The sequence below is a fragment of the Balaenoptera borealis genome, assembly GCF_965194805.1.
Source record: "Balaenoptera borealis genome assembly, chromosome: 12".
NCBI lineage: Eukaryota > Metazoa > Chordata > Mammalia > Artiodactyla > Balaenopteridae > Balaenoptera > Balaenoptera borealis.
This window is the reverse complement of record NC_138869.1, coordinates 87030004-87046278: the sequence shown is the minus strand read 5'-3', so window position 1 is coordinate 87046278 and position 16275 is coordinate 87030004. Positions and strand designations below refer to the sequence as shown.

Sequence of the window (16275 nt, the reverse complement as noted above, 5' to 3'; positions counted from 1 at the left end):
GTCCCAAGCTTTTAAAATTTCCACTATAATTTATTGTTTCACCCATGAGTTTTAATCCCAAAATATGTGAAACTTTATCTTTATTATCTTTAAAAATTAGCTTAATTTGGTCAGAGGACACTTTTCTGTTTTGGCCACACTGCACGGCTTGCAAGATCTTAGTTCCCTGACCAGGGATTGAACCAGGGCCACAGCAGTGAAAGCACCAAGTCCTAACCACTGGAACTCCAGGAAAATTCCTCAGAGGATACAGTTTTAAAAAATTATTTAAATACATTGTAACATGTAGAACATGATAAAAAATTTACAATGTACTACGTGTACTTGAGAAGAATGTATATATGACCCTTATATCAAGCTTGTTAATTGCTGTTCTGATATTCTGTATCTTTGTTCACCGGGTTTGTCTAATCTATAATAACTAAGAGAAGTGAATTGAAATTATATACCATGATGGTATATTTGTCAATTGATCCTTATAATTCTATTAATTTAAAAAATATATTTAAAGGGTTTCTTGAAAGTACAGTTTCAGTCTGATTCCAGTCATGTAAGAAATATATTATTTAAATGAAGAGAGTTTAATTAAAAAAAATATGTTAAACAGATTTTGGAAGACTTAAAAAGAAAAAGAGGAGCTTCCCTGGTGGCACAGTGGTTAAGAATCCGGCTGCCAATGCATGGGATGCGGGTTCAAGCCCTGGTCCGCTAATATCCCACATGACACGGAGCAGCTAAGCCCACGTGCCACAACTACTGAAGCCTGCGCGCCTAGAGCCCTTGCTCCGCAACAAGAGAAGCCACTGCGATGAGGAGCCTGCGCACCGCAATGAAGAGTAGCCCTTGCTCGCCGCAACTAGAGAAAGCCTGCGCACAGCAACGAAGACCCAACGCAGCCAAAAATAAATAAATTTATTTTAAAAAAAAAAGGAAAAGAAACACTGAAGTGGCTGACATAGTAACTTCAGGAACTAGCTTCCACCCTAGGGCTAGGAATACAAAGGGAAGAGAATCCAAATGCTTGCGGAGGGACTTGCAGAGCTGAGACTCAGACTACCAAACGGAGGTCTCCACTTGGCTATGGCTGATGCCTCTGGAGCACTGAGGATTTGGTGCTGCCTTGTTGTTTCTGGTAACTCTGAAGAGGTACAAGGACACTGGCTTTAGAATCACTAAAATAGTTGGAAACTGGAACCAATTGTTGCTTCTGGGTTAAGTTCTGTTACTGGGGTAATATAGGAACAAAAACAAAAGAGTAATGAGGAAGTTCCTTCTTGCCGTGTCCTGCCTTTTAATACCTTTTTATGGCTCTCTGATAGAATGTAACTAGCTAGAAGCCATCTTGCAATGAAGAAGTGTAGTTTTAGATTACCAAATCCAGAACTGCAGAGCAAGATATAGAAAAGTAGGTTCAGAATAGAAAGTTTAATATGTAGCATAATCCAGCTGTGTATCGAGTTTAATATCCAGCTCATCTTTAGTTACTTAGCATCCATACATACCCTTGTACACGTATATGAAGATTTACGAGCTAGCGTAACAACTTTATGCTTCTGCCTAACAAGATATAGCTATTTTTCAGGCTACTGAAAATGTTTTCATTCTTTCCCCAAAAAGAGTAGACAAAAAGTCCCGACAGTCATTTTTTCTTCATTTATGGGAATTTTAACTACTTTTCTATTTCAGACACAGACCATCCTGAACATGCAGTAACCTAAGACTATGGCTGCCTTTTAAATTCCTTAGTGGCATCTTTTGAAGAGACAAAGTTTTAATTTAAAAAAGTTCAATACATGAATTTCTGTTTTATGATTAGTCTTTACCTACTCTAAGGTTATGAAGATAGTGTTCTATATTTTTTCTAGAAGCTTTATAATTTTAGCTTTTATGTTTAGGTCTGTGATTCATTTCAAGTTAATTTTTATGTATGGTGTGAGGTAGAAGTTGAACTTCAATATTTTCCATAGGATATCCAGTAATTTCAGCACCATTTGTTTTATCTTTTCCTTATTAAGTTTTGGCACCTTTGTCAAAAATCAGTTGACCTTATACGTCTATTTCTGGGCTCTCTATTGACATCTTTGTCTGTGCTTAGGCCAATACTGCAATGTCCTGATTGCTGTAGATTTATAGTAAATCTAGGAATTAGGTGATGTAGTTCCTTCAACTTTGTTCTTCTCTTTTAAGATGGTTTGGGGATATTGTAGGTGTTTGCATTTCCGTGTCAGTTTTGCAATCAGCTGGTCAATTTCTTAAAAAATGTGGTTGGTATATTAGTTTCCTATTGCTGCTGTTACAAATTACCAAAAACTTAATGGCTTTAAATAACACAGATTTATTATCTTACATTTTTGGAGATCGGAAGTCCAAAATGGGTGTCTCTGAGATAAATGCAAGATTTTAGTAGGGTTGCATTCTTTTCTGGAGGCTCTAGGGAGAATTCATTTTCTTGCCTTTTCCAGTTTCTAGGGTCTGCCGTATTCATTGGCTCATTGCCTCCTTCCATCTTCAAGCTAGGAATGGCCAGTCTAGTCTTTCTCCATTGAGCACTCTGACATTGACTCTTCTGCCTCCATTTTCCTTCATTTAAGGACGCTTGTGATTACATTGGGACCATCCAGATAATTCAGAATAATCTCCCTCTTTTAAGGTTTCTGATTAGCAGCTTTAATTCTCTCTTACCACATCACATAATATATTCACAGGTTCAAAGGGATAGGATGAGGACATCTTTTGGGGAGCCATTATTCTGCCTACTTAGTTGGAGATGTTTTGAATCTGGAGATCAGTTTGGGGAAAACTGACATTATAACAATATTATGTCTTCCAATCCATGAACATGGTCTAGCTCCATATTTGTTTAGGCCTTCTTTGATTTCTCTTAGTGTTGTTTAATAGTTTTCAAAGCGGGCTTTTGCACATCATTTGTTTAGATTTATTCCTATTTAAAAATGCTATTTTAACTGATTTTATTTTTAAATTTCAATTTTCTATTGTTTATTGCTTATATAGAAATGCAACTGAATTTTTAATTTTCATCTTGTATCTAGCCACCTTTTTACTTCACTTATTAATTCTTGTTAAGGTCTCTACTACAATTTTAAATTGAATTTATATTTATCTTGTTCCTGAATTCAGGAGGAAAGTGTTCATTACTTCATTATTAAACATCCTGTTAGCTCAAGCTTTTTTTTTGTAGCTAATCTTTATTAGATTAATTAAACACACTGAAGCAGAGAGTCTGGCTGACACTACCACCAAGTCAGCATCTTGACAACCATCAAGCTGGAGATGAAATACTGGCATCTTTACACCTTCACTTTCCAGAAGAAAACACTGCAGAGAATGGTCTCTACCTGCCTCCCCCTTCAGATTCTTACACAAATACATCTAATTGTTTTCACTTTCTAGCCCTTATAGTACAAGAAACCAAACCAGAGGGGTGCTAAAGTGGATTCTGAGTACTAATCAACAATATATTGCACACACTGGTAACAAATAATACATTCTTTAGTCTGTTGGTTCTGGGTTATTTTACATTTTGATTGATCTTTTCCTTGGCTGCATTAATTCTGAAAAATTTAAGAAATTACATGAATCGTCTACTAACTGAGATATTCCATATCAGAAAAGCTTCTCTCTGCTTCTTTCACATATAAAAGACAATTTATTTGGACATAGAATTATTTGCTAGTGAGTTTTTCCATTGCAGAATTTCAGTGGGCATTTCAAGGCCCATACTTGGAATGTCTTTTTTATTTCCAACATTTTTGCTTCCATCAAAGTTACTATATCTATTTCTTTCTTTTCGTCTGCAATTTTGTCACTACACTACAAAATGTTAGCCCTGGCAGTAAAGAGTAAGTGAAGTGATGGACTGACTCAATTTCTGAACATCCTATTCCTAGATTTTCTAATTTTATAGGGCACTTGTTTTCAATCTCGGCTGAACATTAGCCTTTTGGCAAATATAATTGATTGCTTTGGGAGGTGGTATAGCTCTGTGGTTTAAACAAGTCCTATAGATGATTCCATTATATATCGTCTTTTAAAAATGACATCAGAATAAATCTTGCTATGAGAAATGAATTTAAGCTGATAAAATGTTTTCACCTTAGAGGCAGCTTTGCCTCTTACACATGAGTAAAGGAGATTCTCAGATTATAATTTCCTGATTTTTCAACCATTGATGCTATGCATTGAATTGTAGATCAGCAATTACATACTGATAACCTACTCTGTAACATGGAATTTAAAAAATTTCTTCCAACTAGTTAGAAAAATTGTTTATTGAGCCATCTAATGATACTTTCAGTATCTCCAGTATCTATTTTAGTAGTTGACACAAAGTAGGGACTTATCTAATATTTGTTGAAGACTGTAATCACATACTTTCTAATATTAAAATAATTATTTCTGAAACTGGTTATGTATATATTAGAATGTTTGTTTTTCACTTTGTTTTGACTAATTACTAGCAAAGAATTAATTGTTACCACTCATTTTTTAAAACACCTTTTTTTTTTTTTTTTTTTAGTAATCAATTTTTTATTATATCCCTATCTACTCGCGGCACTTGCCATTAGAACAGAGTATATGTTTAAAATTAGTAAGATTCAGAAGCCCTAGAGTTGGTGATGCCCATCTTATTACGATGTACTAACCCATCCATTTATTTTGTATCACCCTTTCTGCTGGAGCCAGTCAGCAGAGAAGGGCATGAGTCACTCCAAGGTCAGACAGTGTTATTACCTAACTCTTATTGTAATGGGCAAATCCACCATTAAGCTTCAGACTGAGAGAGGTACTATTGAGCTGGCAAAAGCTTTTTTTTTTTTTTGAGGCCCTGAAATTCGGTTTATTGAAGAAAGAGTAATGTGACATTTGTGGCTTAATTTGTGGAAAACTGCATTCTCTTGACAGAGTAAGGAGGAATGGAAACATCTGGGCACAGGCTCTCTTTCTTCTCACAGTCTCTTCCCTTCTTTCCTTCCTCCATCCCCCACCCTGTCTTTATTTATTTATTTATTTATTTATTTCACACACACACACACACACACACACACACACACACACACACACTGTATTTTATTTTTACAAGAGCTAAATAAACCGACACCAAGCTTTGTAAATGGATGACCACAACAAAAGCAACAATGATTGCAATTACCAAACACGAAACACACTCATACTATGTCATAATATTGACATTCAGTCCAGTAATCCTCCACTGTAACAGCTCCTTTACTTTGCAGTGAAAATTGATTTTTCAATTTTCAAAAAATATATTTTTTGCCTCTGAGTCCTTGTGGGATTTTTTTTTATTCAAACAGAAAGTCACAAAAATTTTAATCATCCTCATCAGTTCACTCAGTCCTATGTAATTAATTTTTTTTCATCTTGATCTTTTGTTAGCACCTTTATGAATTCATCAGTTTTCCATCAGAGTTCTGAAAATGCTTATTCATTCAGTTCAGCAGTATAGTCAGTTACCAGAAACCTGTACTTGTCAGAGTCTTTTCCATGAATTCCTTGAAGATGAAACCCTTTTATAGGAACATTTTTGCAAAAGCATCAGAGTACACCCAGAACTGTCTGTAAATGACAAAAGACTTAAAAATGACCACGGTTAAAGATTTGATGAAAGTTCATAATAATGCAATTGACAAGGAAATTTAGTTATTTCTGAGGTATACATTTTAAAGTAATACCTAGAATTATGACTTATAACATTATACCAGAACATATAAGATTTTTAGAAATTTCATGTAATGTCTGAAACATTTATATTAACATATTTCCATACAAATAACCCAAAGAAAGTTTAGTATTAGTGTTTTTTGTTTGTTTGTTTGTTTTATAGTGCAGGTTCTTATTAGTCATCAGTTTTATACACATCAGTGTATACATGTCAATCCCAATCGCCCAATTCAGCACACTACCATCCCCACCCCACTGTGGTTTTCTCCCCTTGGTGTCCATACATTTGTTCTCTACATCTGTGTCTCAACTTCTGCCCTGCAAACCGGTTCATCTGCACCATTTTTCTAGGTTCCACATACATGCTATACTGTCTTGATTACTGTAGCTTTGTAGTATAGTCTGAAGTCCGGGAGCCTGATTCCTCCAGCTCCGTTTATCTTTTTTTTTTTTTTACACTTTTATTATTTAATTTATGGCTGTGTTGGGTCTTCGTTTCTGTGCGAGGGCTTTCTCTAGTTGTGGCAAGTGGGGGCCACTCTTCATCGCGGTGCATGGGCCTCTCACTATTGTGGCCTCTCTTGTTGCGGAGCACAGGCTTCAGACGCACAGGCTCAGTAATTGTGGCTCACGGGCCTAGTTGCTCCGCGGCATGTGGGATCTTCCCAGACCAGGGCTCGAACCCGTGTCCCTTGCATTGGCAGGCAGATTCTCAACCACTGCGCCACCAGGGAAGCCCCCAGCTCCGTTTTTCTTTCTCAAGATTGCTTTGGCTATTTGGGGTCTTTTGTGTTTCCATACAAATTGTGAAATTTTTTGTTCTAGTTCTGTGAAAAATGCCATTGGTAGTTTGATAGGGATTGCTTTGAATCTGTAGATTGCTTTGGGTAGTATAGTCATTTTCACAATGTTGATTCTTCCAATCCAAGAACATGGTAGATCTCTCCATCTGTTTGTATCTTTCATCAGTGTCTTACAGTTTTCTGCATACAGTTCTTTTGTCTCCTTGGGTAGGTTTATTCCTAGGTATTTTATTCTTTTTGTTTTAGTGGTAAATGGGAGTGTTTCCTTAATTTCTCTTTCAGATTTTTCATCATTAGTGTATAGGAATGCAAGAGATTTCTGTGCATTAATTTTGTATCCTGCAACTTTACCAAATTCATTGATTAGCTCTAGCAGTTTTCTGGTAGCATCTTTAGGATTCTCTATGTATAGTATCATGTCATCTGCAAACAGTGACAGTTGTACTTCTTCTTTTCTGATTTGGATTCCTTTCATCTCTTTTTCTTCCCTGATTGCTGTGGCTAAAACTTCCAAAACTATGTTGAATAATAGTGGTGAGAGTCGACAACCTTGTCTTGTTCCTGATCTTAGTGGAAATGGTTTCAGCTTTTCACTGATGAATAGCTGTAGGTTTGTCATATATGGTCTTATTACGTTGGGATATGTTCCCTCTATGCCCACTTTCTGGAGAGTTTTTATCATAAATGGGTGTTAAATTTTGTCAAAAGCTGTTTCTGCATTATTGAGATGATCATATGGTTTTTATTTTTCAATATGTTAATATGATGTATCATACTGATTGATTTGTGGATATTGAAGAGTCCTTCCATCCCTGGGATAAATCCCACTTGATCATGGTGTATAATCCTTTTAATGTATTGCTGGGTTCAGTTTGCTAGTATTTTGTTTAGGTCCATCACTGATTTTTAATTATCATCCTTATTGTAATATATGATGTTCATATGAATAATTGTGCAAATGAAATGTATTAGATAGAAATTAATTAACATTAACATATTTACTAATTTGTAAACAAATAACACAAAACTTGATATTAACAGATATATTGATGTACTTTGACCAGCAGTTAAAATTAATATTAATAGCCCTGTTAATGTGACATTTCAGTTGTTTCCTTTCTACCAAGGGTCACTTAGGACATATAATTTCCTATGGAATTCAGAGAAATTTGCCTAGATCATTTGTAGCATTTAAGAATTTGCAATCTGAGATAATGAATCCCCTGAGAGTAGAAGGAACTGAGGTCTCCATGGTTCATTTAACTCTACTGTTTGTTCAATGGGGGGATGTTGGGATAATAGCAAGTAATTTCAGAAAACAATTTTTAAAGATGCTTACCTGCCAAAGCATTTATACTCCCTCCTCCCACTGCCCACTTGGCCTTCCCCTCTCCTCACTATTCCAATACAGACAACACATTACATATACAAAAAGAACCGTAAGTCTGAGACTCATAGGTGTTTTTCATTAGTAATACTGTTTCACTGTGGAGAGCCCTCTTTGAAGAGAGTTACAAACTTTAAGAGTTTGTGACTGCAGAATCCGTTGTCCAACCTTCAGTTTCCCAGTACCAATTCTTGTTAAAATATTTATCATATAATATACTAATATATTCAATGCTTAAACCTGTTATCCTAAGATATCATAATATCATGTTTAGTAGGGTGGATTAGATTAATTTATCCAAAAAAGGAAATCTTACAAAATTAAAAATTTTATCCTTTTAGTCAAGGTCTCTTTCAAAAAACCTGTTTATTCTTTCTTTTAGCAATTGAGGGCCATTTTTTTCTTGTAGATAATTGATAAAATCTTTTTTTACATTTTGGAATTTGACTTTAGTTTTTCTAGTGTCCTTTTAAAGTTCTGTTTTTACTTTTTTGATATTAACTTCTTGAGCAGATCAACACCTCCTGCTCAGTGCTCTAGACTTAAAACATCACCGTTACCTTTTGCTTATGTCTTTCCCAGATGAGCCACATTCAATAAATTTCCAAGTCAGCCTCCTACATCAACGTTTCACACTTTTTTTCTTCTTTTAGATTTTAACAAACTTATCCTAGTCAAGGAACTTGTCATCTGTTGCATAGATTGTTGCAGTAACCATAACCAGTCATGTTTCCAGTGTTTCCTATTCTAAGCCATTGTTCACTTAATTAAATGTAGTCTTATTAAATAGAGGTCTTATATAACTAGAAGAATTAAAATCCTGTAACATTAGTTCACATATAGATACACACATTCTTTAAAATTACCTTCATTACTGGTCCCCGGTTCTGGTTCAATGTATATCCCCCTTTCAATCTTACATACATACCGCCCCATGAAATCTTCAGCTTGAGACGAATTGAACTATTCCTCATGTCGATGCATAATCTTAAATGTCTGTCATCTTTGCAATACACTGTTATATTGTGGAAAAAAGAATGGATGTTTGGTAATTGAAAGGCTTTCAAATTCCAATTCTGATGTAAGCTATTGAAACTCAAGAGTTAATGAGCACAATTTCAATATCTATCAGCTGTGCAAAATACCTACCTTGAAGGGTTATTGATGATTAGATAAAAATTTTAATACAAAGTATCTAACACATTTACTAACTGATGGCAGCTTTTCAATAGTTGTGGGTCCTTAAACATTTACTTGATTATGATGTTCTCTCAGTCAGTGATATAGTCCTATATATTCCTACTAAATATTCAAAATCTTTCCACTTGTTCCTGGAAAAGAATCTTTAATTCTTCCTCTTTTTTTGGAATTTAGTGTTCTTCCTCTATTCCAGATTTACATTGTTTTTAAAAACTTTATTGAGGTATATACTTAATATACAAAAGGTTGCATATATTTAATGCATACATTTTGATGAGTTTGAACACATGCCTATACCCATGATGCTATCACCACAAACAATATTAAAATATCCATCATCTCCAAAAGATGATGTTCCTTGCTTTTTTGTGTGATAAGAGCACTTGTCATGAGTTGTGCAGTTAAAAACTTAAGAGGGCAGAAGCCCAGTATTAAAGGTACATTTTATTACTATTGCATTCTGCCTGGACACACTCACAATTCTGAAATGAATTGTCTTAACAGTCCTAAAAGGTAGTAAGTAGATAATTTAAGAAAGCTGTCTGAACAGCTCTAAATAGTCTCTATACCTAAGCTTACAACACAAATCTTGTTGGGTTTTGCCCTCCAAACTAAAAATTACCATTTTCTCTAAGTAAGACTAAGTTAGACAAAGGATATCTTAACTAGTAAAAATGGTCAGAGATATTATTTAACATGACAGAATTTTTATTTTCATTGTTTTGTGTGATGGGTGTGTATGTGTGTGTGTGTGTATGTGTGAAACTTTAAACATTTTATGGCAATCAGCCACCAATCAGCCAAATTTTAAAGTTATTTAGAATTTTTTTTCCAAAATAAATATACCAAAGTCCATTTGTCTCAAGAACTGGACCAAGCACCAGATGATATGTTCTATTTCAAAAAGTAGGTCTGAATTACAGTTGCTTCTTGTCTAGGATAACATGTGATTTTTCCATCCAATAATTTACTTAGATATTGATTGTACCAGAAGATATGCCAGGAAAGCCCAAGTGACTCTTGTTTTTCTTACCTGTTAATTTTTCACTACACAATGTTATGTTGATTTCTCACCATATTAATTCAACATTAAGTAACTATAAAATCATTTAATATGCTTTCAAAAATGTAACTTATTTTATGAAAAAGTTTTTAGCTGGATGTGAATCCTAGAGCTAAGTTTAGAATTCTCAACTTTTAATGATACAAATTCTAAGCATCAAAAATATACTCATATTGCTGAAGTAGTCAAGCTGCTTTCCATTCTAGAAATACGAATTGTTTTTTCTTATATTGATTCTTGCACAGTTTCAAAAGACATTCCTGGCTGTTCCCATTATGTACAAAAATTTTTTCATGTTGTGGTTCATTATTAATATCACTACCTTGTTCTCTCATTGATTCAGAAGGCTCATGCTGATGATATTTAAAAGAAACATTAAGAACTTATCCACACACTTTGTCCATATATTTTATTTATTTGAATATTTAATGATACATTCTTTAGTTAAAAATACAAAACACTAAGTGTAACAGTATGTTTTTTTTTCTTTTTATTTATTTATTTATTATTTATTTATTTTTGGCTGCATTGGGTCTTTGTTGCTGCACGCAGGCTTTCTCTAGTTGCGGCGAGTGGAGGCTACTCCTCGTTGCGGTGCGCGGGCTTCTCATTGCGGTGGCTTCTTTTGTTGTGGAGCACGGGCTCTAGGCACACGAGCTTCAGTAGTTGTGGCACACAGGCTTAGTTGCTCCGCGGCATGTGGGCTCTTCCCGGACCAGGGCTCATACCCGCGTCCCCTGCATTGGCAGGCGGATTCTTAACCACTGCACCACCAGGGAAGCCCCAACAATATGTTTTTAAAGAAGCAGTAGCGTCTAGATAAATTGAGGTTGATAAAGTTATGAGATTCATGGTTGGTCTAAGGTGTAGAGTGCCTCACACTGAACGCACAGTGGCACTGTGCTGCCAACTTAGACATGGTCAACCTCGCAGAGTGATGAAATGTTTCTCCCCATGACACTGTCATAGGAAGTCCACTGATGAATGGTTGCCATGCTATTTTATGATGATAGCTTGAATTAATTAGTTTCTAATTTATAGTACTTTTTTCTTTTTCTTTTTTACTGTTTAACACAGTGTTTCACTATGTACCAACCAAAATAGAACTATTTTTAATAGATTTACTACAAACAGGATGCCCTTACTGGTGCGTATTGGCCAAGTATTACCCTTGCCTAACACCATTAGAAGGAATATGAGAAACATGACACATTTTGCAAGAAGAACATCTAACATGATCTGAGGAAGTATGAGACAAGAATGAGTTGTTAGAGAAACCCCTATATAACTACTCTAATTGTTAAATAATTTCATTTGATGTCTGCCAACTATCCCTTGGAAGTGAAAATGCTCCTCACCAGGTTGCCCAGTGCCCCCTTTACATCCTTACTTCTCAGACTGTAGATGAAAGGGTTGAGTGTAGGAGTCACCACTCCATAGAAGAGAACTGTGAGCTTGGGCTGGTCCCTTGAGATAGAGGAGCAGGGCTGAAGGTACATATTAATGCCTGGGCCATAAAATAAGAAAACTACAATGAGATGGGAGGAATATGTCCCAAAGGCTTTTTTTCATCCTTCAGAAGATTTAATCTTAAATGCAGTGTGTCCAATAGAAGCAGAGGAAGCAAGAATTAAGCATAGTGGCACAACTAACAAAAAAAATGCATACCACAGAGAGTGTGAGCTCATTAGCACCCTTTTCACCACAGGCAGTCTTTATCAGAACAGGAATCTCACACAATAAATGATCCAGTGTATTGTGACCACACAGTGGTAACTGTAATGTAATAGTGGCCTCTGAGACAGCATAGGTCATTCCACTCAGCCACACAGTGGCCACCAATAAGATGCAGACACGCTGATTCATGATGAGGGTGTAGTGTAGAGGCTTGCAGATGGCCGCATAGTGATCAAAAGACATAATGGTCAAAAGCAGACATTCTGTGCCCCCCCATTATGTGGAAGAAATAAAGCTGAACGGCACACCCCGTATGGCTGATTGTCTTCTCAGAAGTTCCCAGGTTAAACAGCATCTGAGGAGCAATGCTTGTGGTGTAGCACATGTCCAAAAAGGAGAGGTTGGTGAGGAAGAAACACATGGGGCTGTGCAGATGGGGGTCTAACTTGGACACCAGAATGATGGCTATGTTTCCCACCATGGCCATGGGGTGTGTTAAAAGCAGAACAATGCATAGAGGAAGCTCTAGCCAAGGACAGTCAGTAAAGCCTAGTAGAATAAACTCTTCGGGATGGCTCTTGTTATTTAGATCCATTATCTTCAATTTTCACCTTTATCAGAGAAGTGGCAGGAAAGGTAGAAATAGTTTTGAGAAATGACAAAACACAAGTATGCATTGTGCACAGTTAAGCATCCAGTCATAGAAGATTGGGTACAGTAACTGGGAGGGGGGGTGATAATTAAAAAATGTGACACCAGGTGACTTAATTTCTTTTCATGACACTACAAATTAACAAGTAACCTAACCTTTCTGAAACTGAAACTGAATTTCCTGCTCTGTATAATAAAGATGACAATAACTATGTCCTTGGGCTATGGTGAGGATTGAATGCCAAGAAGTGACTGTTTTGGATATTCCAAAGTAATGCTTTTCATAATTCAGGTTGCATAAATATCAGCTGAAAAGTCTGTTAAAATGAAGTTTATTGGTTCCTATCTTTGGGTGTCTGTTAGAGAAGATGTGGCACGGGGCCTAGGAATTAGATGGTTGGTTTTCAAAAACACTTTTGCAAGGCATTATTGAAATGTTAAGAAGTCTAAAAGTGTTGAGGAACCATAGCATAAGAAGGAGGTGGAGAAAACCCTGCACTATAAGAATCATTAAGATAGCCTTGTCTAGATCCAAGTATCAATATATTATTATAGTTGAATACTTACATCATTCTCATGGGGTCAAATCAGGCTGTTTTTAGTCAAACCCATTTTAGTAGTTTAGAAATGAGCAAGAAATTGAAACACTTTCATGTCAGTTTCCCAAAGTATGAACTGAGAGACTTAAGCTATGACATATATATTTTCCTATATTCAAAATTTGTTTTTGGATGTAAATTTTCTCGCATAACTATTTCATTCAAACTGGGCATTTGATTTTTCATTTTAAATTTTAATTATCTATCTTGTACGAATTTTTCTTTATCAAGTGAGCTTATCCTCTTTTTATAGAAGACTCTGGATAGTTATCAATGATTTACTTAATTGTATGTAACTACAAATACAACCTTTATGTCCAGGGAACTGGTGTCAGGAGGAAAGTCTTTATTCCAATTCAGGACCAGAGACTTATTCATAGCCACAAATCATTTTACATACTGGGGCTATATTACTCTAAAAAAATTTTTTTTAGCTGAGAGGCATATTGTAACAATAAAATCAGCTAGTTGAGTAAAGCAATATTTTGAGAAAATTAATAATGTAATGAGATTTTTTTTGTTTATGCTTAAATTTTTTTCTTTATTTTAAATTGAAGTAGAATTTACAATGTTGTATTAGTTTCAAGTATACAGAAAGTGATTCAGTTTTATATCTATATATCTATATAATATTCTTTTTCAGATTCTTTTCTATTATAGGTTATCACAAGCTACTGAGTTTAGTTTTCTGTGCTATACAGTAGGTCCTTGTTGTTTACTTATTTTATATGTAGCCCTGTGTATATGTTAATCACAAACTCCTAATTTATCTCTCCCCCTCTTCACCCCACTCACCCCTTTGGTAACCATAAGTTTGTTTTCCATGTCTGTGAATCTACTTCTATTTTTTAAATAAGTTCATTTGTATCATTTTTTAGATTCCACATATAAGTGATATCATATGGTATTTGTCTTACCCTGTCTGACTTACTTCACTTAATATGATAATCTCTAGGTCCATCCATGTTGCTGCAAATGGCATTATTTCATTCTTTTTAATGGCTGAGTAATATTCCATTGTATATATTTACCACATCTTCTTTAGCAATGCCCCTGTCGATGGACATTTAGGTTGCTTCCATGTCTTGGCTATTGTAAACTGTGTTGCAATGAACATTGGGGTGCATGTATCCTTTCAGACCATGTTTTTCTCCGGATATATGCCCAGTACTGTGATTGTGGGATCAGAGGGTAGCTCTATTTTTAGTTTTTTAAGGAACCTCCATACTGTTCTCCACAGTGGCTATACCAATTTACTTTCCCACCAACAGTGTAGGAGAATTCCCTTTTCTCCACACCCTCTCCAGCATTTATTAATTGTGGATTTTTTGATGATAGACTTTCTGACTGGTGTGATGTCATATCTCACTGCAGTTTTGATTTGCATTTCTCTAATAATTAGCAATGTTTAACATCTTTTCATGCGCCTGTTGGCCATCTGTTTATACTTTTCCTTTAGTGGTAAAGCGTGCTTCATGAAATCTGTAATCTTTTGTAAGGTGAGGAATATTCAGATGGGAATTTAAGGTAGTGTACCCCAGTGACAAAATTCCTAGTTACCCTGCCAGTTAATTATTGGTTTAAGGACAGATTACATTGGTAGGGTTGCAAAGCACAGTTTTCACATTCTCTATTTCATTAAATCCTCAAAGCCATCCTGTGAGGTATCACACAAAGCTACTCAAGGCTAAAGGTATGAATGTGGCCCTTTGATTACACACTACCTCTAGGTCAGATGTGTGCAATACAATAATAAAATAATAATTTCAACTCATCCTTAATGAGCCCTGTGTGCCAAATACTACAGTAAGCATTTACACCCATTAAATCATTTAGTACCTATCTCCAAGCCCTATGACAAAGGAAATTTTAGTATCTATATTTCAAGATACTGTTAATCATTCATCCATATTGTCGGCTAATAACTAGGCAGGTTCTAAATATCAAAAGGCAATCAATGGAAGAGATATGGGAACATATTGTATATGTATAACTGATTAACTTTGTTATAAGGCAGAAGCTAACACACCATTGTAAGGCAATTATACTTCAATAAAGATGTTTAAAAAAAAAAAAAAAAAAAGGCAATCAATGAGGTAATGAGATAGCGAGACTATAAATTCGTAGTTTCAAGATTCCACAGGTGTATATTTAAGCGCTGTAATTCTATCCTAGATCTCTAATCTTTTCCATGTGATTCTCATGATATTTCATTACTTTTAACTCGCGGATACCATGACTTTTTTTAATCCAATTTTTGACCTACTTCCAGTGATTTTTCCATCACTATTTAACAACATAGGGATCTATTTATCCATGAATGTTTAAAGTCACTTTAAAACAGTGTCAGACTATTCCTTTTGACCTCTCCATTGTCTCTCCACTAACATTTTCATTGTAGTGTATGTTTTTATACATCATTTTCATCACACAGTATTTTATTTATATTTACAGTGATTATTAAGTTATGTGTAGGAAAAGATTATAGAAGAAAGAAAATCTTTTTATCTGACCTCAAAACATTTGGATGAAACTTATGGACAAGTCAATCCATCAAATTTTGACTGTATATTAAAAAAGTTCACAGGATTGAATGAAGGCTACACACTTCATTTGGATATTTAACATCTGTCAGTTACAGTGTTTATTAAAATTTACATGCTTTTAAGGTTGGTTTAAGTGGGAGACTGAGAGAAATTGATTACAAAGAGAAATCTAGCTGCTTCTATAACCACCAAACTAGTTATTTACAAAGTTTAGAGAAGGCTCCCAGATAAAATGCTCTCTGATTTTCCTACATATATTAGGTACTGTGATGTACACACATTCCAACATTCCCTAAGAATGGATAGCTTTTAAAACAAGTGTCTTTTTACTTACCTTATTATGATAGATATCGTTTAAGGTAAAAGAATTGTGAAGGAACACACTTGAATTTTTCAAACTTTCGGAGAGGGACAGAGAAACTGTAGTATGCAGATGAGTATTTAAGAATTAGCTTTTACCATTGGCTAGTTACCATTCTAATTACCAAATTAGAATTTACCATTTGATACAATGCTGCCAAAAAAAACACAACCCAGATTGGGAAGACAATAGTAGATAACATCAAGAATGCTTTGTGGGTGTGCTATTTGATTATATTTCTGAGACTCTTGGGCACTGTTTCAAACAGTCCATTTATGCTTATCCCAG

At 35.1% G+C, this 16275-nt stretch overlaps 1 protein-coding gene and 2 pseudogenes across 3 annotated transcripts in view; 2 read left to right on the top strand and 1 right to left on the bottom strand.

Moving 5' to 3' along the window:
* Positions 1 to 16275, top strand: part of LOC309607885 (olfactory receptor 1M1-like) — a 144340-nt pseudogene that overhangs the window by 21564 nt on the left and 106501 nt on the right. The window lies entirely within an intron of this gene.
* OR14J1 (olfactory receptor family 14 subfamily J member 1) overlaps positions 1 to 16275 on the top strand; it is a 104139-nt gene that overhangs the window by 21552 nt on the left and 66312 nt on the right.
* LOC309607883 (olfactory receptor 2B11-like) lies at positions 9528 to 13811 on the bottom strand (annotated as a pseudogene). The gene has a single exon. The product of its transcript is annotated as an olfactory receptor 2B11-like (transcript).